This window comes from Tenebrio molitor, unplaced genomic scaffold (genome assembly GCF_963966145.1).
Source record: "Tenebrio molitor unplaced genomic scaffold, icTenMoli1.1 SCAFFOLD_687, whole genome shotgun sequence".
Taxonomy (NCBI): Eukaryota; Metazoa; Arthropoda; class Insecta; order Coleoptera; family Tenebrionidae; genus Tenebrio; species Tenebrio molitor.
The window spans coordinates 6,737-16,114 of record NW_027184207.1 but is presented as its reverse complement, the minus strand read 5'-3'; the positions used below and the strand labels follow the sequence as shown (position 1 = coordinate 16,114).

Here is a 9,378-nt window from a genome sequence, read left to right as displayed (position 1 = left end):
AGAAGCGCAGGAGGAAGGAGAGCTATGCCATCTACATCTACAAGGTGTTGAAACAAGTCCATCCCGACACCGGTATCTCTAGTAAGGCTATGAGCATAATGAACAGTTTCGTGAACGACATCTTCGAACGTATCGCCGCTGAAGCTTCCCGTCTGGCACACTACAACAAACGTTCGACGATCACCAGCAGAGAAATTCAAACTGCCGTGCGTCTGTTGTTGCCCGGTGAGTTGGCCAAGCACGCCGTCTCCGAAGGTACCAAAGCCGTCACCAAGTACACCAGTTCGAAATAGATGTTTTTCGTTTTCGACACATTTATAAACGGTTCTTTTCAGAACCACAAAAACTCTCGAACAAAAAAGAAAAAGACGTGAAACAGCGATTTTTAATTAACTTTTATTATGTCATTATTATTATTATTAGGTTTCATGCATTATCGGTATTTTGCACCCATGCCTATCCAACTTGTAGTTATGTGGTTATTGTATTCGAAATAATTTAGTTGATTGAGGTTATGTTATGAATAAATTTCTATTTTGCCAGAATACAACTCTTCGGAAGAAGAAATCAAATAAACAATCGTACATCTGCTGAACAACCTAGTTGATGGTTGATGGATTTGCATTACCCAGCATATAGCCTAAATGTTCATCTTTAGTGAAATTAAAATTACTTAGCTTTTTTAAGAAAGAAAAAATTAGAACGAATTCTCATCGAAAAAACCGCGATTCCTACAAATGATACAGATGGTTTTGTAGTCGCGTATGTTATTGAATACAATGAGCCGACATTTTTCCGACTCTTTGTTTCATCGAAAACGTTGTTGACATTAGCAAGGAACGTTAAGGATTCCCTGAAACAGACAATTTCACTGTTTTGGAATAGCAGTATGTGCAAATGAGAGGACAGAAGACTTTGAAAAAAGGAGTGAACAAAACTGTACTTTAGTACAGAATGTTATGTTTATTTTAATTTCAATTGTTCCTGTTTTAATGAGATTTTTTATGTTCCTAAATCATTTTCTATTTTTTTTTTCATTAGAGAAGAGTTATTGTCGAGTTATTATCTCTACCTAGCATAAAAATTAAAATACTTTGCAACATTACGTTATTATACATTGCATATCTGACATAAAATACTTGCAAAAATTACTTAGCTAATTAATATTACGCATGACAACTCACATTATTTACTTTGCAAAACATTATAGAATACATAACAGATAATTGTGACCCTGTGTATTGTTCATTGGAATTAAAATAAAAAAAACGTGATTTCGTCAATCGCCGTTATTTGCGACTTCAGGCAACTGTCGCTAAGAGCTATTTTTGTTTCTCCGTTCAATTTCCCGATAAAATCGTCGACTTAGTTATTAACTAAGTTCTTCAGTTAGGTGGTATCAACAATACCACAATAGCCATGTTGCCGGAGTTTTTTGATAAAAGACTTGCTAGTTGGAATACAGAAAATATTTACCAAACACCTATTCACGATAATAAACCGGGGCACTATTGTGGGTTTTCGGTTGGTTTTATATTATATTAGGTACTCACCCTTCGTAACGTGTCTCCACGAAAAAACGTCACTTTCACACTAACCACCTTTCGTTTTAACTCTCGCGACGATAACTGAAATGTTGACGCGCGCCGGACAGATTCACGGACATACAACCACCCACCCACCCCGCGCCCCGGTTTCCGTCTGGACTGGTTCTGTCGTCCGAGTGAGTGCCAAAAATTAGCGTTCGTCTATTAAATGATTGTCGGATGATGATTATTGACGGACACTTTTATCGCACCCGATCACACTTTAGTTACTACCTACGTTTAGTATCGACGACGCATCGTTTCGATTATTGAAATTCGAATTGAATTTTTTTTTTTTCTAGTTTTCGACGTAGATTCGCGTGACACAAATATTATGAGCCTTTTTGGATCGATTTCGTGTGCATCACGCCATTTCTACGGGCGAACGTGAATGTGTGATGTTGACGTGATGGAAGCAACGTTTAGGCAATCCGCATTACGTATTACTATCAATTATATTTTAAACGAATGAAAACTTCAATTCAGAAGTGTGATAATCCCGATCCATTCAAGTTTTGTTAATTTTAGATTAAAAATGCGTGAGTATTGTACTATTGCTAACGATGCCAAAACATCGCATATTCAATGTAAAAAGAACAAGAGCAACGGGCCATTAAGTTAATTTAAAAATAACTCGTACCGGATAAGTCGAATACGTATCCAGGGAAAATTTATTAATTTTAAAATTGACCGGCGGAAACAGGTTCTCGCCTCCCACCACTTTTGTGTAGCGGCCGCCAAATCAATTTTGTTTTTATATAATTGATTCAAAAAATTGAAATTCACGCATAGTTATCTGTGCCTGAAGTGGGTCATTTTCATTGCATTGTTAGTAAGATCGAAACCATAGAAACCATACAAAACGCATACGACTATTTCTGTTTTTCATTTCACGCACTGTTTTTTATTAGTTACCTAGCAACATGGTCACTGCATTGAAACTTCAGAGTTCCTTCAAAAATTTGAATTTTTAATTTCAATTTTTTGAATCAATGATTTAATATAAAAATAACTATTGTGGAAAACAGCAAAAAATAAAATAATACCACTAATTGGCGGCTGGTCAGGATAGACCTAACGTTCGAAATTTAGAAAAATATTTTTTTTATTTTAATACTGTTACTTTTCTAATGAAGTGCGAAATAAGTTGTGCCCCATAGCTATCTTTTTTATTTTTCACTACGACAATTACAAAGTGTTGATATTCACAACTTTTCGTGAGCACTTCGATAGAAATGAACAAGAACGCAGGAAAATTCCACACCGAATATTAATATTCTGTCTTGGCCCATGTTTACTTTTATCTACCGCAAAACAAAATGTTCGGATTTGTCAGGGGTATTCTGATTTAAAAAAAGAAGAACATTTGACGAATATTTTAAGTCTCAAACGTTTGGAAAATAATGCAACAACAATTCATAGACTACAAAAAAGCCTATGATTCAGTACCACATTCATGGTTAATTAAAATTCTTAAAATTTATAAAATTAATATTAAATTAAATCACCTTCTTTATATGGATGACATAAAACTTAACAATAACTGAAAATCAATCAATATGTCGTGGTCATTACGAAAATTTAGAATATATAACTAAAGAAGGAGAAATCATTAAAAATTTAAATAAAGGAGAATTTTATAAATATTTAGGTATTAATCAATCAAATCAAATTAAATCTATTCTTTTGGTGTTATAAAATGGTCCAAAACTAATTTAAAGAATATAAATATTCAAACTAGAGTTCTCTTTACAAAATTTTGTAAACATCACCCCAAATCTGCTGTTGAAAGATTTAATTTACCACGCGAAAATGGTGGTAGGGGTTTTTCAAATCTAGAAATTCTACAACACAATCAAATTGCTTCACTAAAAAATTATTTTCTCAATAGAGCTCGTGATATGACACTATAGCAAATATAAAACAAAAGTCTTTACATGGGAGATATTTTAAAGAGCTGAGGGTTTTATATTTGCAATACAAGATCTTGCACCGTTTTGGCTCACAGCGAATATAAAAAACGTCATGATATATTCGCAAAAATTATACACATGAATTTAGCAGTTAAATTCAATTTATTAAAGGATACACAACCACATTACATTTATAAACCAGAAAGTTGTTTAGAAAATGACAATTACAAATTATATTTTGATCGCACAGTTTTAACTGACATTCACATTCAGCATAACAGACCAGACATTATTATTTTAAATAAACAACAAAAGCAAGCATATCTTTTAGATATAGCTGTTCCAAATTCACACAATATAACACAGACATATAATACAAAAATTAATAAATATATTATTATAATTTCAGCAACAGGAATAGTACCGCAATCTCTTTTTAAAAATTTAAAAATTTTGGACTTAGAGAACACATAAAACACAAAAAAGTCAAAATGTGGAGGCGAGACGCCGGTAATTATGTTGATAAGCACTGCACTACTGCCGCCGGGTGGAGGTGGGATACGAAAAGAAGATGCTCTCACTGCTCTCACTCACAATAAGTTCGGAAAAACCGAATTTTATTATCGTATTTAATTGACGTCACAGTTACTTTGGCGAAACAGGAGCTCGCTTTTCGAAGGCATGATGAAAAAGACAGACGAATCAATTTGATATATAAAACCTAACAGGAACGGCTGGTCCATGAGGTCATTTGGGTAATGACCCCCTAAAAAATAAAGGTTTTACCCAACACCAGCCGCGACTGCAATGTACACAAGACTATGACTGCTACATATTATGTTATTTCAACCAAATCAGAAGTACAATAATTTTGAAAAGTAAGTGCAATGTATACTTCTAAATCTATCTAAATTTATTAATATGTAATTTTTTTCAAAACTATCGATCTTTCTTTGAAACATTTTCAATTCACAATTCACTGTTGGAAGCGCTGTACTTTTTAGTATAAATACGTATACGAAAAATTAAAATAATAGTTGAATTAACACATCGTTAAATGTTACGAGGAACATAGTTTTTTGGATTACACAGCAAAATCTTGGAATTTCAGTCCGATATTACTCCATTGAGTCTTTGGACTCACAAATAAATACCTCGAAAAGCCGACAAACATCTGTCTAGAACTTTTCTAGTAACCAGAGGGTATCGTAAACGACCCGTGTTTAGACCTCTTTCGTGAAAGTGACCGACCGCCGGCGCCGCTCGATTTCGTCATAAATCTCAGCCGTACCCCCCACGATAATTGACAAGTCTGTCATACAGCCCTACCATTTAAAACCTTTATTCTCTTCGTTTTAAAAATAGTTTCGCATGGTTTTTCTCTCTTCTCGTTTTACAATGGTCCAGTGACTAATAAATGAGTGTTGTGTTATGAGTTTGTTCGAGCTCAAAAAAACGTGGTTCGAAATTGTTTAACGTTTAACGAATGGTAAGTTATTCTAGTTTTTATGTTGGTCTTAACGTGTTAGGGGCCAAGAATACAACATTGTCTGTCCATTATAACATAGAACTGATATGTTGAATTCAGATCTCTAATTATTTAAAAACCAAAAAAATAAAGCAGCAGTCAAAGTGGCATGTACGCGTAACCTAATATATATTTTTTTTACATTAAAAGATCGCCGTCTTCCTCGTCGCACTTACGACATTTGCATATGTTATCTTTGTTAAACTCACGGAAGGAATATAATGAACCGGTCACCCGTCCAAGTGCTGACCGCTGCCCGCGTGGCTTACCTTCGGTGATCGAACGACAACCTTTACCGTTTGACGAGTTTTTATTCTGCAATTGTTTACAATTAATCGACAAAAAAAATTGTTTTCTTAATTATCTAGTACTTAAAGCTATGAATCTACATTATACGGGTCTGTGCATGTTTCCGAATACCTGCACGAAAAACAAATCGGTTCGGTGGTTGCTATGGATTTCAAAAAAAAACAAAAAGTGTTGGGGGGCAACGGCACGCGGTGTTCCCAAGCGGTCACCCATCCAAGTACTGACCGCGCCCGACGTTGCTTAACTTCGGTGATCGGACGAGAACCGGTGCTTTTCAACGTGGTATGGCCGTTGCCGTGGTGTTTAGGTGTGATCGTTGGTGTAAAATATATTGCTTTTAACATTCCGATGCACGAATATGAACATCAAAACGCGATGCGTTTCGTTTCCGTATGCACTTACCCTCTGACGACCGACGTCGGACCGAACTAACGGGAAATCCCACAACAACCACCACGTCACGCTCTAACGACAAGAGAGACTACTAGACGGACTGGCGATCTCCCGCGTCGCACATTTTTCGACCGCCGGCGGCGGTGGAAAATCCAGAATTTCACCCCACCTACCGCGCTGCTTGCTCCGACGACGACGAGATTCCCACATTTGGATCGACCGAAATATGTAAGTAATATCAGGAAGTTCCGATTTTCGAGAGGAGACCTGTGTTTCTATTTACCTATCTATAATAATTATCGTTATAATCATCATATCATTATTATTATTATTAACATTATTATTTATTACCATTATTATTATTATTATTATTATTTATCGTCCCTCGGATTCGGCGATCTTCGAAAATCCAAGTTGGACCGTTAGACATTCGAACGCGGTGTGCGTGGCTGACGAGTTGTTATTTTTGGCGTTTTTTCTTCGATCTTCACCCCGACTTCGGACGACGCAGGTCGGACACGAAATTACGAAGAGAGAAAGACGGAAGAAAGGAAGAAAACCTGAAGATCCGTCGAAGAAAATATCGGAAAACTCGTAGGTGCGGCATCGGTCGGACGATGAAGACCGTCTCCTTTCGGATGATCCTCTCGACGGACTTTCGGCCGTCCCGAAGGGTCCGGACGGCAACGGGACCCGTCGTCGACTCGTCCCGTTTCAACTTCCGCCGAAAACGATCGACCTGAACGTCGGAGAGGCGGTTCGCGGCATCCTGTTGTCGGAATTGCCTCGGTTCGAACACCAGGTCCTTTCTGTGCTTCGACCGTTTCGGAAGCGTTTGGCGACGCGAAGATGTCGTAAAATCGAGAAGGTGGCGCGGTATTCCGGGAAGAGATGGACCAATATTTCGGCGAACGAAATATGGATTCCCGGAATCGACGCGTCTACCCCGCACCGCCGACGTAAACCGTCGGTCCCGAATCGAAACCGTGACGACCCGGATTTAGGGCTGGTGGTTGGAGGGGCGTGTACCTGATTCGAAACCCACCGACGTTCCGAGACGAACTTCGCTATCTCCAGGGAAACTTCGGAAACCGAGTTCGGCCAGCTTGATCACACGGTGGCGATGGTGATCGAGGAAAGAGGACGATGCCATCACGGGGCAACGATTCCGAGGCCTGCAATTTCTTCGACGGCGGACGCGGTGCGCGTTCAGTCTTCCGTCCGCAGTGGCGACTATTTTATAAAGACTTAGAAAATTTTTTTGTTCAATTCTCGTTCACGAGGTGCTCGAAGTGTACGTGTGTGAGCAAGTGTTTTTTCAATAATTATTATTAACTTTTAACGTTTTAACGTGAAAGATGGCCGACGTCGAAAATCAAACAGCATCATCGGTCACCACCGGTTCCGCTGCCACCCCTCAATCCCACGCGAAGAAAGAGAAAAAAGCGAAAAATCCCAGGGCGAAACCGTCCCATCCTCCGACATCCGAGATGGTAAACAACGCCATCAAGGGACTCAAGGAACGCGGAGGATCGTCTCTTCAGGCCATCAAGAAGTTCGTCGCCGCAAATTACAAAGTCGACGCCGAAAAGGTCGCCCCTTTCATCAAGAAATATCTGAAAGGCGCCGTGGCGTCGGGATCTCTGGTTCAGACGAAAGGTAAGGGCGCGTCGGGTTCGTTCAAGCTCGCCTCGTCCACCTCCGGTGGTGCCAAAGTCGCCTCCGCCTCCGACAAGAGGAAACCCGCTTCGTCCGCCGCATCCAAGACGAAAAAATCATCCGCCAAACGTACCGCCGTCGCGACGACTTCCGACAAGGCTTCCTCGAAGACAGCCAAAAAACAAGCCTCCCCCAAAGCGAAGAAGACTGCTGCCGAAAAGAAGAGCGCCGTCGCTGCCTCCGCCGCCGCAGCGAAAGCCAAGAAATCGGCCGCCTCCTCGGCAGAAAAGAAAACTAGAGCCGCCCCGAAACCCCGATCGCCTTCCAAAGCGAAGAAATCTAACAAGGCTGGTCCGACTAAAAAACCCAAAGCACCCAAACCCAAGACAGCCAAAGCCATTCCTGTCAAGGTGAAAAAGGCCGCTTCGCCGAAGAGGAAAAAGTGAGAAACGTGGATGGATACTCGACTCATGTTCGTTCGGCTGTGCCTCGTTCCGACGTCATCATCGTACTACCGGCAACGGGGCACGCACAAATGGCCCTTTTCAGGGCCACACGATAATCTACGACGAAAAAAAGAAATAAAACTATCCTTACGGCGAAACCAAATAAAATAGATAGCATCAGCTGGCAGGTAGGTGATGACAGGATGCAATAAAATTTTACGAACGACCGCAACCCAACCCGAATCGAGAGGACCGACCGATTATTGACATTTTTATTTTATTCATTTCCGGTTGAAGGGCGATATATTTTTTTTTTTGCCTGTAAAGTTTGAGGTTCTGAAAAGAACCGATTTTTTTGTTATAAAATTCGTGTTTCGTGTTGTTCTTCCGAAACACGATGTGGAAAAATTTAAGCGCGTTCACCCCGAATACGTCTGGCAAGTTGGATGTCCTTTGGCATGATGGTTACACGTTTGGCGTGGATGGCGCACAAATTCGTGTCCTCGAACAGACCGACCAAGTAAGCTTCGCTCGCTTCCTGGAGGGCCATCACGGCGGAGCTTTGGAAGCGCAAATCGGTTTTGAAATCCTGAGCGATCTCCCTCACCAAACGTTGAAAGGGAAGCTTGCGGATGAGCAACTCGGTACTTTTCTGGTAACGACGGATCTCACGCAGAGCCACGGTACCAGGTCTGTAACGGTGGGGCTTCTTGACGCCGCCAGTGGCGGGAGCGCTTTTCCTGGCCGCTTTGGTAGCCAGTTGTTTCCTGGGGGCTTTTCCTCCGGTGGACTTGCGTGCGGTCTGCTTGGTCCTGGCCATTTCGAATGAAACGAATGAAAAACAAAACTGACAATTATTAAAATCGACTCTGACGATCGTTAGACGTGCACGCGTCGAAAGGTAAACGGGTACTAAAAATTCCGCCATATTAAATTGTACTTTTATACGTGAACAAAGTCAACGGCTGACTTCGTCGATTGGTCGATGGTGAACCGTTGAATCTATATAAGGCTCCGTTAGTTGAAATTTTGCGGTAGTTGACTTCCTAGGGACGAGGTGTGCAGGTATTTTGTGTCAGTTGAAATAATCTGAAAAGATGACCGGTCGCGGTAAAGGAGGCAAAGGATTGGGAAAAGGAGGAGCGAAGCGTCATCGCAAAGTCCTGCGTGACAACATCCAGGGCATCACGAAACCCGCTATCAGAAGATTGGCTCGTCGTGGCGGCGTGAAACGTATTTCCGGTTTGATCTACGAAGAAACTCGCGGAGTCCTGAAAGTGTTCTTGGAAAATGTCATCCGAGATGCCGTCACCTACACGGAACACGCCAAACGTAAAACCGTGACAGCGATGGACGTCGTCTACGCTTTGAAACGTCAAGGACGCACCCTCTACGGTTTCGGAGGTTAATTTCCTGGCGCTCTTCACCGTTCGAGAAAACCAGAATAAAATACGAAATACAAAATCGGTTCTTTTCAGAACCACAAAATAAAAATAAGAGGAAAAAAAAGAAACATGATGTTCTTTCGAGAAACAACGGACAAT

At 40.6% G+C, this 9,378-nt stretch overlaps 1 non-coding gene across 1 annotated transcript; it reads right to left on the bottom strand.

Moving 5' to 3' along the window:
• Nucleotides 1–5,512: 5,512 nt before the first annotated feature.
• Nucleotides 5,513–5,632, bottom strand: LOC138140976 (5S ribosomal RNA). The gene has a single exon (XR_011162878.1). It is a non-coding gene; the product is annotated as a 5S ribosomal RNA (ribosomal RNA).
• Between the last annotated feature and the right edge of the window lie 3,746 nt (nucleotides 5,633–9,378).